The following is a 21,605-nucleotide window of genomic DNA, read 5'->3' as shown; positions in this document are numbered from 1 at the left end:
TATGCAGTTTTCTGGGGAAAAAAAAAGTTAGTAAGTATGATCACCTGATGTAGTATGTTGGGGTGAAACACAGGTATGATGCTGTGTTGCTGCATTCTATACTAGTTGTAGTGTCACTCAGTGCTCATTCAAGTCTGTGCTCATTCAAGTCTGAGAGATCAATTTATACAAAGCTCAAGACCCCACAATGGTCTCTTCTCTAAAGTTACACTGAGAATTTGTGCTTATCTTTGGAGACTGTGATTGTAGTTGGCTTTTTTTTTTTTAAATGTTTATCTGTATTTTTTAAACAATTCCTGAGGAATATATGTAACTTTTATGACAGAATAAAACAAATGTTTTTGTTGTTGAATTTCAAAGATTTTTGTCTTGCTCTGTTTTGTTTGTATCCAAACCAGAGACATTACTAAGCAATATCTGTGACTAACTGCAAATGGACATTATCTTACAATATAATGTTGATTGGTAATTCTGAGCTCCATTAAGATTTCTTTTTGTTTCTTATAAGAGCTCTAATTTTTTTTAGTTTCAATCAAAGATAACCCTGTTTAATAAAGGAAATCATGAAAATATTTCCCTTAAACCCCAGACTTTCCCAGTGCTAAAATCCGCTATAGAGTTAACCTGTGGTAGTTAGAAGCTATAAGTCAATTACTAAAATGAAAGTGGTTTGCCTGCCTGGCCAAAGGATAGCCCATTATGATGACCTGTTTACAATCAGATTTTAAGTTATTTTGTCTTTACTTAGGTGAGATGCCTATAAAATGCCTAGGATGCCTGATTAGTGTTCTGACTTTGGTTTTGTGCCTGGAAATCAAAATTCCTTCGGAGCTAGAGCCAGGCAAAGAATTTGTAGGCAGCCCTTATCACCACAGCAAATGGAAATCAAAATCATGTGTAGAGTCTCCTCTGAAGCATTAATATGTAGCTCAGACTGGTAGTTCCCTAAATGGCTGAAGAGAACTGAGAAATGAAACTAACCAAGAGACACTGAGTATAAATATCATGACTGTCACTGCACTTAAGGAGGCATCACCAGGGTGCAATCCAGGGGTAGCATAATTTCACTGCACTGAATGATCCTGGATCCCATGGATGCTCATACTAGCTCATATGCAGGGGGTTGAATGAGGCATCTCCCCTTGCTCACTAATAGGCTTCATGTCCAGGTCAATCTGCCTGGAATGATGTTCTTTCTGATTCCTCTGATTTTGAGTTCATCTAAAGTGGGTTTCAGCTGGCTGTTTGGCTCATTTTAAGGCAAAACCATCTGTTTTTGAGACTGAATACATACAGAAGAGCAGGTACAGAGAGAGTTCAACAGGTGGGGAAGACAAACACTGCTACCTAAATCTATCAGTACATACAGGGTGATTGCAGTGAAGGTGAGGCTAAGGGGAGAGGGTGCATATTTTTGTAATTCATAAAACTTTGATGCTGAGGAGTCCAGACATAGGAAGCAAAGGGATGATAATGAAAGATGATACAATAAACTATGGTATTGGATTGATTCCAATATTAATTTCAAATAGAAATAAAACTTCACAAAGCCCTAGATGATGATTATAAAATGCCATGTCTGCATATCATATATATATATATATATATATATATATATATATATATATATACATACATATATATACATACAATGCCTATCATATATATATATATAATCTATTATATATATAATCTATTATATATATATATAATGCCTATCATATATATATAATCTATTTTATATATATATATATATATATATATATATATAATCTATTCCTAATTAAATTTTAAAGGTAGAACCTCATACATTTTATATATCCCCTTTATTGTATTCCAGAGCTTTTGCATGTACATATAGCATTCAATACATTAGAGGAAGGAAGGAAATTAACATTTGCTGATTAACTTACCAATGTTATTTTTTTCAATAAGTTATTATGTTTAATTTATTTCTCAGAGAAACCTGTTTTGAAGATTTTATACTTTGCACCTTGCAGATGAGGCACATGTTCAGTGTTTTAACCACATTCAAACTCCCAGAGCTAGAGGTAGTAATAGGCAGCGCCTACATTGGCTATACTCTCTCAGTTGTGGTATCTTGTAAAACAATTATTTATCCTCCTTTCTTCTTTTTAAGGGTTCATATGGTACAGTGGATCTCCTTAGATAATCCAGAATGATCTCTATTTAAATTCATTATATTAATAATTTTTATTATATTTGCAAGTTCCTTTTGCTCTGGAAGGAAATATATTTAAGATGGTAGTATATTATCAAATTCACACTTACAAAGATTAGGTTGTCCAATCTTCTTGGAGACCAATCTTCTCACACCAGCACTGACAGACCTAAGCTCCCAGTCACTGCAATGTTCTCAAATTTGCTACTATATTTGTCTAATTATCATCAATAGTGGAGAAGAAAGAACCAAGAAGCACTTTGGCAGTCCTTTTTAGGCCAAATGTTGTTTTGCTAGTCCTTATTATGTAACAGAATACAACTTCAACAGAATCAGTAACCCCTGCCAGGATAGTAATTCCCTTCCTTGCTTGCTGGTCTCCTGACACAGAGTCCACAGAGTCTAAAAACCTAGGGAGACTACTACAACTTAATGAGATACTTGCTTCCACTTGAAGAAGCATTCCTAGGGTCTCTAGAGAGCTACATCCCAGAGCTACAGATTCAGACAGTACAGATTTCCCAGTGGTCACTAGAAGTAATAGTAAGTAGGGTCACTCCTACTTTCCCACTTAGCTCCAGACACATGCACTGTAATCAACCTGTTGCAGAAAATATTTTATAATATACTTCAGGGATATACATTCAGTCTCAAAAGAACATTGCTTTCCAAACATCACTTCCACACCGGCCTTTTCATAGTGCCATTTCATTACTATTTCTGGTGAGCAGGTTTGGGTACATGTGGCATTTAATTGCACATTGTTGTACTTCACTTTAAATTAAATTGTTTCTTGCTTTCATTCAGTATAGGGTCATGTGCTGGTAGATTTTAAACACTGTAAACCATCAGATAATGACCCTGGCATACAGTCTGAAGACAAAAGGTGAATCTATACTCAGAATAGGTGTTGATTCTGATCAAGATAAATGGCTTCTTTTTCTAGGGTAGAATTTGTACATGGTAATTAACCTACCTTCAAGTTAACTGGCCACTCCTTCAAGAGATAGTGCTATACTGAATCTCAGTGTTGATCTCTTTTATTGTCAGTTTGGACATTCAGTAGCTACAAGAGTAGGATCAGCCTTGTTCCCATGTTCTTGGGTCCATGCATGATCTTAGTTTTCCCACCCCTTTCAAATACCTGAGATATGACACCAGTTGTTATAACTCTCTTACATAGTTATTCTATTCTTATTCAACACTAGGAACATGTTATCCATTATAATACTATAGCATGTCAATGACTATCCATATCTGATATATCATTGATATTATCATCATTACCAATGTAGGGGTACTTAATACAGTTTCAAGAATTCCATTTTAGAGTCTACTTTCTTGAAGTCTTAGCTTAAGTTGCCTAGAGGAGTATGTTTGGGAAAAATTCCTATGAAAAGTGAGGAAACAAATATTTCATAATGAGAGACTGAAATATGAAATAGCTGCAGTCAAGTTCTGAAGGGAAACTCTGGAACTATGATTGTCCTGTGCTTTCCTAAATTGAGATAAAGGGGCCATGGCTTTGTTCCAAATGTTCCAAATGTTCTAAAACATTTGTTAAATTCTGGCTCCTACACAGGGGATTCAAGTTGAGTGAGGTCACTTCCTTTTGCTGAGTGAAATTCTCAGCAATGTGTCCAACTATGAGCTGTCAGCAGGCAACTTTACCCTTACTGAAGAATAAGATCCTTAGTCTGAAATGGATCAGCAAAGATCCTTAGTCTGAAATGAGTAGGAAAATATAACAGGCAGAATAATGATCAAAGTTGAAGGAAAGGGAAAAATTTGATATTTGGGAAGTTTAGAGATATTAGTATTTATTTTGTATGATTATTATCTATAATAGGGGCTGACAAACCTTTTGTGAAGGCCTAGATAATAAATACTAATGGAATGCATACAGTTTCTGTTGCATACTGTTATAGTTTGGATGTGAGGTGAACCATAAAAGCTTATGTTTGAGACAATGTAAAAAGGTTTAGAAGAGAAATGATTGGGTTATGAGAGTCTTATTCCAATCCTGTGATGGGATTACTGAGTGGAAACTGAAGGTACATGGGGTGTAGCTGGAGGAAGTGGGTCATTGGGGTCTTGCCTTTGGTGTATATATATGTAGTATCTAGCAAATGGAGTCTCTCTTTGCTTTCTGATCATCATGTGAGCTGCTTCCCTCCATCACACTCTACTGCCATGATGTTCAGCCTCACGGGGAGTGCCAAGGAATGGAGCCAGCTATCTGTGGGCTTAGACCTCTGAAACTGTGAGCCCTCTAAATAAACTTTCTTCCTCTAAAGTTGTCCTTGTAGGGTCGTTAAGTCACAGCAGCAAAAAATCTGACTAAAATGCATGCATTTTCTTGTTCCTTTTAGTTACAACTCTTTGAAATATATTAAAAGTTATTTTTTTCTTGAAGATCACAAAAAAGCAGACCACTAGCCAGATTTGGCCCCCTGGCCATTGTTTACTAATCCTGATTTGCATAGATGACAAAAAACAGCCAGCAATAATTCATCTTTTTGTTCCTTGCTTAGCATGCTCCTTAACTAATGAGATAAAGATCAACCAATATTTGCTACTTTTTATGAGCCAAAAAAAAAAAAAACAATTTAAATGTGCAAAACTTTGTAAGTCATTTTATTGTCCTCATTTATACATAAGAAAATTGAGACACAAAAAGGGACAGTAACTTGCTTAAGGTTCCATAGCTAGAAGGAAGGAAGCCAGGATTTCAAACCAGGTCATCTGACCCCACAGCCCACAACTGAACTGTCCTGTACATCAACCTACATCTTTGGGTGTGTTAGGGCATGAAGACCAAGCTCCTTGGCATGATACAGGAAACTTGTCATGACCCAGAACCACTGGCTTTCAGGAGAGCTGCTTCATCTTCAAGATGCTCTTCAAATATCTCTGTTGTCAGACTTGTTCCTTTTTCATTCTTCACATATTCACATTTTTACTCCTGCTGTTGTTGATTCTTATTTATACAATAAAATTCAGCACATGTCATATTTTTTGGCAGATTTTCCTAGCATTTCAACCTAATATAAAAATACTCTCTTTTGCTCCACATTATATATTTATCTTTTTGAGCATAAAATATATTTTTGTAGGCATTCATGACATTAGCTGTCTTCCTTTCTAGTCTGTTTTATCAGGCTGCAGTTTGCAGCCATTGATGCATCATTAAATTAAGATAGTGTGTTATAAAAAAAAGGTTTTTTTAACAAAATACAACAGAAAATATCATATAATATCATATATACATATATAAACATTTTGTTTCAATTATTAAAGTATATTTGAAGTCTGTAATTGATTCCCAACAATTAAATTTCCATGATTTTTAAGTATATATCAATCCAAGCTAACAAAGTTTGAAAAATCTCATCATTGTACCCTTCCTGATTATTCTTTTTAATTTTTAAAGTTTTAGTACTTGTTTCCAATTATAAATAGCTCCAGTTATTTTTTGCAAAGAATATTGACAAACTTTGGTGAGCATTTTAAGCAATTGAAAATCTAATCATTTCTCCAAATATCTTAAAATGCTTGAAAATACTATGCTGTACGGATCAAAACCTTGGCAATCTCAGGTCACATATGATGATTTATTCTTATAGCCAAAATGTAGCCAACGCTTCTCCAAATTTTCCATTGTCAAAATAAGAAAACTAACTCAGTACACAAAAAATTATAGTCAGTGGAAAATATAGCATAAAATATTATAAATAGGAAGTCAGAATTAAAAGTGTTAAGAAAAGGCAAAGCTCAAGCTTTCTCATTGTTTGTTATCCCTGAAAATAGTTATGAGATATGGATCTCAAAAGACTCCCAAGTAACTACATGTAAGTGTAGTATGGCTTATGTCCCTAATAACCCGGGTTAGACATCTTTGGACTATGATGCCATTACTTTGGCTAATCTCTCAAGTTTCTTGAGAATCTCCTACTCATATATTGTGTTTTAAATTGTGTATAAGTTTTATAATTTACAATGCAGAGGCCTTTGTAACAAAGAATAAAAATACCTACACTTAAATAAAACCTGCCAACTCTTGGCACCTCTTTGTGAATTTACCGATTTACATATTTGTTTTTGCTTTACACAGGGGCTTAAAAATATTGTTGCTGTTGTTGGTGGTTATTTATTTAAAAGTGGACTCTTAAGTGGAGAGTATGTGAGTTATTAAGATATAGAAAGACAGCAGACACCTTCTTATATACTGACATTGACATTTTAGTGGAGGATCATCTAGACCAGCAGTTTTACCTTTCCTCTAAGACATGCGATAATATACAACTTCACTCCAGAAAGAGTTACATAGGACTATACTTAATTTCTGGCTCATTAATTCTAATCCCCAATGTTTCACTTTTATATAAGAGAGCATATCTCAGTGCAGAAAATACAAATGCAATTTTTAAAATGCTAGCCTTTAATTCATGCTACTAAAGATTATTTACCAAACTTTACTATTTCAACTCTTGCTTGTAATAAAATACTTGAGTCACCTCACAACCAATCACAAAACACATTACTAACTATCCCCAACACACTCAGTAAATTTCCTTATGCAGTGATAACAGGGGGAAATCAGGAGACACATCCCCATTGCTCACTTCAAAACCAAAACTTTGTCCTCTGAATCCAGTGCAAGTCATTTTATGTAAGGATGGCTGAAGGCTGAAACTTCCTTAAGCTATTCTGCTCATAAGTCTGACTTTGAAGGCTGTAAAGTGATTCATTCAGGCTGCTGTACAAACTGAATAACTGCTCCATGTGCCAGGATTAGGATGTGACACAATATTACGTGTCAAGGCATACATCTTGGGCAGAGAGGAAGAGCATCAGCACTTTGATATTGCTGTTAAGAGACTCAGATTTATTCTTAAACTCCCCTAGGATGGAAAGACCAATGGTGAATTTATCAAGAAGCCTGCAAGCAGTCTTAAAGTGAGTGATTTCTCTGCATTTCAAACTAGATCCTCATGCAAGTCTCAAAGATAGCCAAGATAAAATGTCAAAAATATGAACATGAGGAATTTATACATGCAAGTAAGTGATGAATTAGCCTGAAAAAAAATGTTGTGCTATTTAAGATGACCTTCCAACCAGATGATTTTTCCCAACCTAGATTTTTTGCTTTAATAGCTCCATTCTCTTCCTGCCTGTCTACATGCAGATTGGTTTTTATTCATATGTGCTAGAAAATAAATTTGAGAAAATATCTCCTATTTTTTAAAACAGCATCAATAAAGTTAAAAGAAACTCCTACTTCTGCCAATTAAAAAGGTCTTATTAACTCTTTTTTGAATGAAATCAGATTATCCCACAAGGCATCTAAATATACTAACAATAATTTGAATGGGGACCAGTCTCTTGCCAAATGACTAGTTCTGAAATTTGGATTTCAGGACTAATCTAAGGAAAGTTACTCTACTTGGGCACCTAGAAGAAGAACAATTTCATAGAAAGTATAGAGGGTCCATTTAAAGAGACTAAGATCAGCCTACTCACCATGGGCATGATATTCACATGGCAAATTTAAATGCAAGGAACCAAACAGATAATAAAAATAGAAGGAGAATAGGGTAGATAGCAAAGCAAGGAGGATTGGAGACAATCAGTTTTAATGAAAATAAAAGGAAATGAGTTTGGGAAATAAATCTAGCCACTTTGAAGTTATGCAATGGTTAGGCAAAATCCCTAAAGATGTTACCATGTTACTAATCACTTTTCAAAAGAATAAACAGTGACTTTATAAATAAAATAATATATGTGACCTAAGGGATGTCAAACTTACTTACCTTCTCAAAACCATCTAAGTTCTGAGCCAGGTTGATCCCGACATTTCCGGGCCCTTGTTGTATTGTAGAGGCTTCTGATCTTCTCATAATATTGGAAAGGGGAAGAATAACTTAACCACAAAATTTCATATTCAGAGCACAGATGATTGGCCAGAAATGCCAAACCAGGCTATCCAGTGTCTACCCAGCAATCAATGGAAGTATATTTCACAAGAAATAAATGTATGCTATCTCAATAGTATTCAGTGATTGAAAAGTTCTGGAACTGAAAGGCTATGTAGACCCTAGGTTTCCATGTATCTGTCACATCTAAATAACTGAGTAGATGTCAATCTTCACATGAGAATGGAGATAAAGTAAGAGATGGGATCCCTAGACAATTGAGAGAGACATGAGAAATCTGTCTGCCTTTTTAAACTAACTTGCCAGGTCTCAGTAGTAATTTGTACCTACTTATATTTTGCTCAGTAAAGTCTCCACATCCTTACATCAAATCCACTCCAATTTATTTGGTCTAGCTAGTGTGGATTTCTCTCTTGCATCCCAAAAAAAGTTTGTTTAGAGTGCATAACTGTTATACTAATTCTTACACATTTTCTCTACTATTTTTAGATGGCCGTAAGAGTACAAAGGAAACATCTAAAAAGAAAAGTAAATGGAAAAAGAGTAGAGAATCTGACAAAGGAAGATATGGAGGATTAACATGCCCAAATCAATCTTTTTTGGGAGTACAGCCCTTATACTCTGAAATGTTTATGCCTGAGCATCATGCATATTTGCATTAAAACAGCCACAAAATATAACATATGACTTAAGTTGTTGTAGTTTTAGATGGGCTTGGAGTTAATTTTGCTCACAGCTTACAATTGTTCAAAATGATTTATTATATATATGTGTTTTTCTTTATATTCCTGATTCACCAAATTAACAAAGACTTTTCTTCATCCTACTCAAGGGAAAAACCAGAGTATCTATTTCATTATACTACAAAATGAATTCCTGCTGAGTTTTGGAAAAAGTCAACCAGGTAAAGTAAAAAAAGTTCAATTTCATTATTTTCATGATAAAAAGCAGAAAATTGGATAATTTTGTTTCTGAATCAAAAGCAAAAATGTCCAAAGGGAAAATGTTCTGCCTAAAGGAAAATGTATTCCTTTTTTTTTTTTTTTAATCAGTGCTCACTGACTGCAACAGGCTAAATCATAAATAGGAAAGAATAATTTGAACCTCTATTTTGTCCAACAGGTTTTCCACTTTGACATGAGCCACAGAGATAAGTTCTCAAGTATATGTTATAATTGGCATTGTAAAATTATGTAAGGCTTTCTTTCTTTTAAAAATCAGACAGTACAGTGTGGAGGGATTTGAAGTTATTCTATCCTATGTATGTATGTATGTATTTTGATGTTTTCTATTTATTTTGCTTCAGGGTGTGAGAGATACATTTTTGATAATTTTGTAAATTCTTCCATGGTTATGGAAATCTTGGGTTTTATCAATTGTAAATTTAACTAGGATTATTTATATTTTCTTCAAAATCATCTATTTTATCCAGCCTTCCAAAGGTACACTTATATTACCTTTTACTTATCTTGGTATATATCTTTGTATCTGCTTTTCCTTTTAGAATTTGTGCTTTCTTCCCTTTAATACCCTTGAATAGGTTAGTCAGTGATTGGTTCACTGAAAACAATAGTTTTTACATTTATTTATTATTATTTTCTGTCTTCTAAATTATCACTATTTTCTTTCCCTTTCTTCATTCCTTCCTTCTGTGCTTTTTTCCTTTTTTCTGTATTATACAATCTGAGCTTATTGGGTCATTGGAGGACTGGATATAGACTCTCATTTAGGGACAGCTGCACACCAATTACCTTCCTAATACCCTATAAAAATAGGGCTTTGCTGGCACAAAGAATGATGAAATCATCAGGAGAACTCAATGTTTGTAAAAATATTATATAAAGTCATTTTCATTGATAGTACAGAATATTATAGCATACAACCTGAATATTAAGAGTCTTTAGCAATTTTTTCTTAACATTTTTAGAGTCCTACATAAACTACACAATGTTGTTAATAATCTCATGTCTTGTTAGCAGAGCAGAGCCAAAGAAAAGAAAATGCACTAAGTGAAGCTACATCTATGTATATTCTGCATGACCACAATTTTTAAAAGTTATTTGTCTTTGACCAAATATATCAGCTAGTTATTAAAATGTGTGATTGTGTATATGATCTCTTAAATCAATTCATAATCAAACCAAAACCTTCGATTCTTTTCCCAAATAGGTAAATTTTTTATCCTGTTTTTCTTTCTTATTTAACTGAAGATTTGCTCTGTGCACAGTTTTAGACAGAGCTTTTGGATTTCCTTTATGAGCTACTTTCTTAACTCACATTTCTAGATAGTCTGATTTTTGTTTTTACTGAGAATTAAGATGAGAGAAAGAAAAGTAAGGAATTTTTGGAATTTTATTTCTTTTATTATTAATTCCTAATTGTATTACATTATAGATAGAAAATGGTGTCAAATCCCAGGGACCTTTTCAGGAACAGGACACACCTCTAACAGCAGGCATTTTAGCACAGTGACATCAGGAAGAACAGAAGTCAGTTCCCACATTTGTGCCTGCCCAGAATACCCACTAGGCCATGCCTTTCTCCAGGGGCTCCTAGAACCCCCACACCTATTTTCTGGCAAAGGAAAAGCAAATAGTATACTATAAAGTATTTAGACTTCTAGCTGAAGTTTTAAGAGGAAAATAAATAGCTCTTGGATGAAGTGGGAAGGAAGCAAAATGGTGTTTGGGGGCAAATGTTAACCAAAAATAAAGCTTGTGTAGCTGTATTAATCAGATAAAGCAAAAATCAAGGGAGAAAACTGTCAATTTAATAAAAAATATTGAAACTTACCATAGATTTAGTGATAACAAAATAAGTACATATCTAGAGAATGTGTCTGTTATACCAATTGCTTATTATGATCTACAGGAAGCTCCATCTTCCTCTTCATCCGTGTCTAAAATTCCAGGTTTCTTGAATACTATCATTGCTCCCAACTTTCTCTCCTACCATTCTACCTTGACATACACTTTGCTTCTTCTTCATTGAAATGCACTTGCTATCTCCTCTCTTCCATTTGAGTTAATTGTATTTCAAAATCATGCCCGTATATGGAGGTAGTACTTTGGCATAAATAGAAGTATGGATTCTAGAATTAGACCTGGTTGAAATCTCATGTATAATATGACATCAGAGATGCTATTTAACTCACTATATCTCAATGTATTCCTTTGTAATATAGGAATCATAACGTAATATAACTCAAAGGACTGTGCTAAATATTAAATAAGATAATTCCATTACTAGTATAGCACAAAACTAGTTATAAAATTTTTAGACTATTAAAGTGTTGTTTTTAAGGCAGTAGACAGCATTAAAAATTATTATCTGGACTGTTAAAATTACACATGCCCACACACCCCAAAATATTTTGAATTTTACTAATGCATTAAAACCACAAACCCCCGCTGGTTAAAAGTTAAAAAAAATATCAATAACATATCCAAACTTAAGTTATCCCTAATAGATTATGCCATATAACGATAGAAAGTATTATAGTGGCTGGCAGAAGAATAATTTCTTCTAAATAAATAAATGCTTCTACACAGTGTATTTCTAGGTAAACACTTTCTTTTGTTCTTCATAAGGAACAAATTTGCAATTCAAAGAAGCTACTAAAACTATGATTTGAGGAAATAAATAATTACCCTATTCAAATTAGGACAGATAAAACTCTAGATAATATACAAAATCTCAACTGAAAGCCAATTAAATGAACTGTATGTCAAGCATTCAGAGTTCTCATTTAAAATTCTAAAGGAAGAAGTACACAGTGTAGATGGTTGATCTTCCTGTATATAGTTAGGAGAGGGAACATTTGAGGCATCAGGTAAACCTGTGCTTCAACAAATATTTTTACCAAACTCATACAGGTAAAGACCAAGTCTTCATTCTGCCATTTTTTTTCCAGATATAACAAGGAAAATCAAGATGTACTAATAAGTTTGAGTTTATTTTATTCAGGTCATTTTGGAATAATGAGAATTTTTATTGACTGTTGAATTACTTTTGATGTGGGGAGCAATGACTTGGATCAGGCTATCTGATTGCCTCCTGGTTGTGTTGCATTTATGCTGGGAATTTTCTGTGCAAAAGTACAGCTTGAGATTACCCAGTCATTATGGCGATGCAAGCCTGAGGAAACTTTGTGCAAAGGCTCAGAGTTATTAATCTTGGCCTTGAGCTTAGATGCCAGCTCCCAGGGATACAGGATTCTGAGTACAGCCGGATAACCATAATGTCTCATCAGTGCTGTGATCTTCAAGCCTGCCTGCTTTGCAGAAACTTTCACACAAATAACGTTTTCATGATAAAACCTATATAATAAACATGTGGAGCTAGCTCTGGGTCACTGTTCTCAACCAGAGATCAGTTTCCCACATGATCCCAGCTTTCTCTCTTAATGTTTTTTTTTTTTTTTTTTTTTTTTTTTTTTATGAATCCCCCATCACCCCCTTTCTGGTTTCCAAATTAATGAGCAGACAGGTTGTGGTATTTCAATGTTTTCTAATTATAAAAATTATATATGTTTATTAAGAAAATTTTTAGTATATGGAAATGTTTAAGGGAAAAACAAATACAACCTTTTATCCCAGTACTCAAGATAGCTCTTGTTAATATTTTGCTATATTTATTTGTTCACTTGCTTACTTATTTTGGTGTATAGTCATTGAATGAATAAAATTGATTCCAATGTCAAAAGCCATGAACGTTCTGCAGCTTTCCATATAGATTGACAAATTGCCTCCTGAAAACTGAATGCAACTTTATCATCTTACCAGCATGCTGAAGAATATTTCATGGCAAACTTGCCAACACTGCCTATCATTCTTTGTTTTGTTTTTTATTTTTCAATCATCTAAAATTCAATTGAAAGTTAGAGTTAGTGATCTTAATATATGCCTTAAATTCATTGCCTATTTGTATCCTCTTTGATTAAAATAATTTTGCAAGCTTTAAAGAAAAAATATAGTATTAAATTATAAAAGTACTTATATATTTTGAATAAAAATGCATGCATATTGTCATTTGTTGAAAAAATTTATTCTGTTCTAATATTTTTTCTGCTTAGGTTAGAAGTTTTTAGGTAGTGTTATGGTTTGGATATCAGGTGTCCCCCAAAGCTCAAGGGTGAGACAATGCAAGAAGGTTTAGAGGAGAAATGATTGGGTTATGAGAGCCTTAACTTAATCAGCACCATCACCTGGTGGGATTAATTGAGTGGTAATTGAAGGCAGGTAGGGTGTGGCTAGAGGAGGTGGGGTACAGTGGGGGGGGGGCATGGTTTTTGGGTATTTGGCAAGTGGAGATCTTTCTCTCTGCCTTCTAATCATGATGTAAGCTGCTTCCCTCTGACACACTCTTCTGCCATGACATTCTGCCCCAATAAATGGAACTGGCCTTCTATGGCTCTGAAACCATGAACCCTAAAATGAACTTTTCCTCCTCTACAATGGTTCTGGTGAGGTCTTTTAGTCACAGTAGTGAAAAATCTGACTAAAACAGTAGAAAAATATATTTTATGTCTATATTTATAACTTCTATTGCTTTAATTCCTGGAAATGCCCTTCTCCATAGAGAGAAAACTATTCTTCTGTATTTTCTTCTGGATTATATCTGTTCTCTGCTATGCCTTTCCCCTACTTAACTCTTTATTCTATCTGCAATTTATTTTACTGTTAATTACTGACTCAGCACAGTTTATGGAGGCAATATTCTTTTTGTACTGATCTGAGTAAGCCAGTGAAATAATTAGTAGTAACTTTATACTAAATAATATCCACAGCCCACTGTTGCCTTCCATCAGATAGTCTTTCCTGATGCTTGTATATCTTCTTGTAACTATTAAAACACTGAATTATTTTACTAATCTGTCCCTTAGTTTGTTTGTTTGTTTGTTTTTAAAATCTTTCTCCCATAGATCGTGAGCTCCATTAGAAAAGCACATTATCTCATCTAATGACCTATGTATATCAACCATCACAAAGTTCTTGGAAAATAGTAAGAAAAGTATAATAAATTTTAATCAAGTATGTTCAAAATTGTAAATTAATTTAGATTAATTTTCTAGCCAGTATAAAATGACTTACTTAATAAATATGTGATGACATGAGAAATTTACCATTTAGTGAGTGAAGTTATAAAACTATATGTAACTTATACATATATACTTTTATGTATATAACCATATGTATTATAAGCGGCTGGGCATAGTGGCATACACCTACAATCCCAGGGACTTGGGAGGCTGGAACAGGAGGATCACAAGCCAGCCCCAACAACTTAGCAATACCCTGACTCAAAGATAAAAAAAAGGCAGAAGATTTTCAGTGGTTGAGCACCCTGTGTTCAATCCTTAGTACCACACACACAAAAATACAGTAAGATCCCATCTTTATTGGGTTACAATACATCCTAGAGAGTTATACCTTGAAATAATGTTATTTGTGGGTAGGAGGTAAAAAAAACAAATTATTCTGTTTATATTTGTCTTGATTATCACCATTTTCTAGGTGTTGACAAGAAGTATATATCAGTATAGTAAATTGTTATTTTTTAGAAAAAAGTAAGTTAAGCTTTAATGGAGCAAAAATACCTCTGCCATGTCGCTGGTTTAGCTGACACTATTCAATGTACAAATGAAAACAAAGTTTTAAAAAAGAAAAAAAGAAGCTATTCACTCCCAAAATAAATAAGTTGAATTTCTAAGTCAAAAATACATGCTTGAACACGAGTTTTTGAGTTTTGTTGTTGTTAATTCTTAATATATTTTTAAAATCAATCTAATAGTCTACTAAACAATATATTTCCATCTGGGGACAGGATCATTAGTCAATCACCCTAAGAGTCTTCAGTCTGGACACAAATAGGGTTTTTGTATTCACTCATTCATTTCCCCCAGGAAGCAACTTCAACAAGCAAAAAGGAAGATGATTTGCTCTATCTCAGATAAGAATCTACTTGTTTATTTTCTTTTCCATTGCACACTTCAGGAGCTTGGATTCCCTTAACTTACAGTTAATCTTTTTGATCTTTACTTGTTTATCCAGTCGGGTGCAGATATGTACAGTAGATAAAACAGATGTTATCAAATTCTAAGAACAGAATCATGCACTATCATAACCAGCAAGAATCTTGGGAATCCTGTTAGTCACAACCTCATTTTGCATGTGAGAGAGCACTTGACAACCACAAAGCAGAATGCTAATTAGAGTCTATTGTATTAGTTAATATCCTCCTAAACTTTTTCATAATCAATATCTCTTATCTGAAGAAAAAAATATTCATCATGAAATCCACAGAAATTTGAAAACTAAATACAGTACTAAGATATTTTCAAGGTGATTTTGGCAATGTCATCTCTACATAATGTGCTTGCAATGCAGAAAGTACCAGATAACACCATCATTCAATGACTACAGTCTGAAGGGTATCTCAGAACAACTGAGTAGCACTTTGTAGTTTGTAGTTAAGTGATGTGAAACTCCAAGCAATTCATTTATTCATTTATATTCACTAAGCACCTTCCTTGGGTGAAGGGCCATGAGACCCTAAGGCATCACCAGAAAGTAGATCAGATGGACAGTGCCCTGCCACCATGGAGTTTATAATCTGATTATGGGGTACAGTAGCTATATAAATCAGAAACAAATTAACAAGTGACTAGAAAAAAGCTGATTTTTGTCTATCTCAGTCTTAACTGTTAACAGATTTACCTATTAACATATTTCGAATCAAAAGCTCAGAAAGTCAAGTTTATTGTCATGCTTATTTTGTTTTCTACCAAAGAAATGCTTGTTGAGATTTACCAAGTAATTTTCAATAGCACTTGTCACTCAAGTAGCTTTTCCATCTCCAATTGATTCATAGAGCCATAGAATTATCATACAGATGGAATTGTTTGGTGAAGACTAAGCATGCATTCTCTTTGAAAGCTTTTCCCAAGGAGTTTCACCAGAACAAACAATTATGTTAAAAGTGAATGTGAATATTAACATTCAGACTATGAATGGCTCTCTGCCTTTTTTCTTTCTTACCCAGGACAAAAGTTTGCCCCAGCCCTCCCCACTCAAAAACAAAAACAAAACAAAAGAAAGGAAGAAAGAGACAGTTTCAAAGTATTAGCCATCTCAAGAAAGTGACTTTATTTAGCACTCTCAAGGCTACTGCTTATGTGCTGGAAAATAATGAAATAATGAATAAATTTTGAATAAATAAAAATTTCAAAGATATTTACAAACTCATCAATAATTCTTAGTCTGAAGCTCATTTCTTTGAAAATATTAAAAATCCTTGAGTTCCTCCATAGTTAGATAAATTTTAAAGGTTAACAATAAAGCCATTTACAAGAAATATGTATAATTGCATTATAACTTCATCCAAATAAACTGACAGAAAGCCAAGAGCAGAATCTCATGTGCAGCTAATCTTTTTATTAACAAGTGATAAGGCAAAATCTTACAGAAATGGAATTGCTGGTTTCTACCTGAGGCTCATACAACAAAAAAAGGTGTTTATAGTGATTATCACACTAATGAATGACATTTCCATTTCTAAGCATCTGTTTGATACCTGAAATGTTTGCCTTACCTCATAAGGCCTGAACTCTATCAACAGGCACAACTCATTTAGCTAAGTTCCCTGCTACTATTATTAAATAGAGGAGCTGATACCAATTCTTAGGGGAATAACTAGCAGGCAGTAGGCACACTTCATTCAAAATGTACTGTGATAATAAAGCCCTTAGGAAGAGAGCAATTAGGAAAAGTGTAACCTGTGTAACAAAACGGTAAGCTGAATGAAATTTCTATGAAAAGAGTGGGGCATGCACACTTGGTTTAGCTGGCCAGACAATGGGATAAACTGGAAGACATAGTTTATATTAAAACAAAACAAAACAACAACAAAAATCTAAGCATAAATTCAGGGAAGCAAAAAACTAAGACAACAGATCTTCTGTGTGAATAAGTGGAAAATTCTGCTGAGATTTGGACTGTGCCTTTGCAACCTGCTTGCATCAAAAATATCAGACTCCTTCATTGATAGGCAGGCTATTAAATACTCCAGTGCATGGTCTCCATTAAAATGGGATTAGTGTCTGTTTGAAAGAATTTCATAGGATTGTAGGGTTTGGGGAGAGGGAGAGAAAGAGAAGTAATCCTATTTTTACATCTCACCCAAATATGAAGATAACATCAGAAAGCCTGAACAGAGAAGAAGCTATGAAATTACTTTCACGGTGTATGAACATCATCACCACTGCTAGACTCTCATAATATTCTTTAAAGGATTTTTGATCCCAGTACTTTAGATTTCAGCTCTTGGTTGATAACAGCCTATAAAAACATCTACATGAATTAAACATAGAAGGATCACACAACCTTGAATACTACAGGGGGGGATTGATGGGGTTTAGCTTTATATTTGAGCACTTAAAATAAAACACAGGCACATATTTCCAGAAACAAGGAAAGTAGCTTTATAAAGGAATAAACACAAATGTGATAAAAATAAATGGTTGATAAAATTACTTTATGCAACTGATTTTCTAAATCAATACAGAGAACTCAAAAAACAATTCTAGAGAAGGCGTCTTATCCTTTGTTCAAGAAATGTGTGCATGTAACAAACTAGATACTGAGGATTAAAAAAAGGGGGAGGTGAAGCAAAGATATCCCCACCCTTCGTAGAACTTACACTCCAGTCTGGGGTAAAGGTGCAGAGAAATTAAATAGTAACAAATAAAGATAAAGTCTCTGTCCTTGAAGGCTCACAATCCAGTTGGAAGGAAAGACATGAAAATAAACAGTCACTCTATAAAAGAGGAAACAATAAAAACACAGGAGATAGGGGCTGCTCAATCTTTGATAATTTTTACCTTGTTTTCATTTGATGAACACTTGTTTCTATTTGTGCCAGTTCAAAGCCTACAAATTCACATTTTATTGGTGATGCTAGTTATGACTGAGAGCAGGAGGAAAATGTAAGTGAGGAGGTATATCAGACCCCTGAGATATTCTAGAAATCCCTCTCACAATGAAAAAATGATAAGAAACAATCTAATTTTATAGGAAAATAGATAGATGGCAGATAGATACATAGATAGATACATAGACAGACAGACATGGTAGAAAATGCAACATACACAGCAAGACTCTTTTTGTTCCATAAGAAATTGCTCTATAAAAGGTTTCCCTAGTATAACAACCTTGATTCCTTACCTGACTGATGGTTCTCTCCAGTGTTCTTCTCTGAAATGGATCTCAGTAGGCAGAAAAGAGGAACCTGCAGCCAGTACCAATTTCCCTAGCCCACATTTTCCCTGTTGAGGAAATTTTCAACCTACTTTTAGCATTTGGTCTATAAATAATTCCTTTGAAGCCTGAAAGTCTGACTCAACGTTCTCCCTTGGGGTTTAGAGTTTGAAAGCCTGGATTCATATTCTGATGTATTATATGGAATTTATGATCTCTTAAGCCATTAATCACATGGTGATCATCATCCATAGCTTCTGTGATGACTTCTCTAAGGGCTAAAATTTTCTAACATATTATGCAAAATCCCAAGGATCCTGGGTACCAGACAGAGATTATACAGGGAGGAGAGGAGAAAGCAAGAACAAATCTAGACTTACATGTAGGAAATGCACACAGTGATCGTAACATAACAGACATTTCTTGTTAAAAAGTTGTTATTAAATTGTGGTATAAAGATGTATTAAGAATTGTAATGCAAAAAATATGAATGTAATGCACTCCATTATTATCATTTATGTAAGAAATAATAAAAAATAAAAATAAATAAAAAAGTTATTATTTGTAAAAGCAGTTTCCTGGCACTGACCCTTTCTCGGACTGACAGGGAAACATTCTTAAACAAAGATTCATTTAGAGGTTATTGACTTTTACTAGATATTACACTCCTTATGTTAGACGTGATTTGACATCGCTTAGATTTATACCTCTTTTTCGTAGCATCTTCTATTGTCCACAATAGCTACGAAAGAGGTCATCATGGTGACATGGTCATGTACCTGAACTTTCCTCAGGACTATACCAGGAGGCAATGATCTACCAGAAAGGAAAGGTGGTACCAATTTAGTTCATACTATTCTAATATCAAAGTCTATATATCCTAATAATTTCACTGGAATTTGATTAATAATCCAGAAATAAACATGAAGAATTCAACTTCAGATAAAATGAAAAACTGATAAGATCAGCCAGACAAAACAGTTTTGGTGATGTTAACAAAAGCTTGGTCCTTGGCCTGACCCCAACCCAATAATGAGGACATAGATTTGAAAAAAAGGAAAAAAGGTTGTATTGCTTTGCTAGCAAAGGAGAAACACAGGGGACTTCTGTCCCAGAGACTGATTTTCCTCCATCAGAAAGAACAGAGAGTTTTTAAAGAAGTGACTCAAAGTCCAGGTCCAGGTGTTCCCGGTAGGGGGATTGGGATTCACTTCTAAATTTGGGGAGATGGCTATTTCATAGATCTTCTAGACCCATCCCTGAAGTCTGAATTCCTTGGCTCCTGTGCTGGGTGTGATCTCAAAAACAGGCAACTTGGCCTAAAATGGGAAAAATGTAATCCTGTTTCTATGGAGGTTAAGGTTAGGGAAGGGAACAGGGAGAAGATGAAAAGAAAACATGTCCATCTTAAATTAAGCCTCAGTGACAGAGCAGCAAGGGCTATATTCAGAGCATGAGGTGGACCACTGTTATAACAACAGGAGCTTTCACCTCCTTGCCTCCTTCCCTACCAAACATTTCACTTGTGACACCCTAAAATTAACTTTCTGTATGTTTTCCGTTTTCTCTTTGTTTTTCCCTTCTCTGATTTATTTTGCTTTTCTTTTCCATTTCCCCCCCCCTTTTTTTTAAGAGAGAGAGAGAGAATCTTTTTTTTTTTTTTTTTGTAGATGGACACTACACAATGCTTTTATTTTTATGTGGTGCTGAGAATCGAACCCAGGTCGTACCTGTGCTAGGTGAGTGCTCTACTGCTGAGCCACAATCCCAGCCCTCCATTTCCCTTTTTTTACCTATTTTCCTTCTCAATGATTAGTCATCTACATGGAAAAAAAAAAAAAAGCAGAGGCTTTGAAGTTAGCAAAACATGGATTAAAATTAATTAAAATTTTGTCTCATTATTTCACAGCTGTTCACAGCTTAATTAACTTCTCTGATTTTTCCTTTGCCTTTCCAAAATGAAGACAACTTCATTCATTGTGACATGTAAATGATGCTAACACTTTTAAGTACTCACTATTATTTGAGCTATAGTAAGTAGTATTTATCATTATTTATTGCTGCTATCATTGTGTTAATTTTTTGACACAGTAAAAAAACAAACAAACAAACAAAAAACCTGACATAGACAAATTAAAAGGAGAAAAACTTATTTTGGCTCCCAGTTCTGTAGGTTTTAGTCCATGGTCAGCCAGCTCCATGGCTTTGAGACTGAGGATGAGGTAGAACAACATGGTTGAAGGGAGGGAGGAAAGTTGCTCCACTCATAACAGCAGGGAAACAGAGAGAAAGAGCAAAAAGAAGGGCTGGAGATAAGAAATAACCTTGCTGCAAACTGCACCCCCCTCACCCCCAGTGATTTACTTCCTTCAACCAGGTCCCAACCCCTGCAGTTTCAACTGTCTCCCAGTAGTCCATTAGCCATCAGTGAATTAATCCACTGATAATGGTTAGAGCTCTCATGATTCAACACTTCGCAGAAGCTGCACCTTTGAACATTGCAATGGTGACCAAACCTTGAATACATGCATATCGGAGACTCTTTGAATCTAACCATGAAAATCATTAAGCATAACTCCATATGTTTCCCAAACATTCTCTTTTCTTCCTAACATTGTGGAGCTTGAAACAACAGTGTGTCTTACCACTCGTGCTCTCCAGAGATTACGATAGTAAACAACAAAGAAAAACAGAAATAAATGCTGGAATGGTAGAAGGTGATAAGAGAGGAAGAGAAAAAGGTGGTAGGTGTGGTAACTGTAAAAGGGAACACTTGTCCTCCTTTTGTACTAGGTAAACATTTACACTCAAAATTTAAAAGCTTGATTAAATTATTATCATCAACCCCTCTCTGTGCTGAGAAATTAATAGTGATTGGACATGAAGAAGTTTAGATAGCAAGTGTGTCAGTTGGGGTTCCTAAACAAGCACATGTCAAGATGGAAGTAGATGTTCAAAAGATTTTTGGGCAGAGGAAGAGGATGAAGGAGTGGGCAGGGAGATCCTTCAAAGCAGTAGGCAGGGATGACAGTTGTAAAAGGAAAATGTGAATAAATATTGAGTTGGAAGAATCGCAGACTCCATAATTGTTCTGAGAGTCTTGACAGGGTGATTGGGTGACTCTGAGTCAAAATTGTCCTTGAGAGTAGTCCAGTATCAACTATGAATGGACCCAGTGTCCCTGCCATGCTCAACCATTGGCTGGAATTCTTTGAGGGGAAACATGGCATC

This window comes from Marmota monax, unplaced genomic scaffold (genome assembly GCF_021218885.2).
Source record: "Marmota monax isolate L192 unplaced genomic scaffold, Marmota_monax_Labrador192_F-V1.1 WCK01_AAM20220418_F8-fsc00019, whole genome shotgun sequence".
Lineage (NCBI taxonomy): Eukaryota > Metazoa > Chordata > Mammalia > Rodentia > Sciuridae > Marmota > Marmota monax.
Note: the sequence above shows the minus strand (reverse complement) of the source record.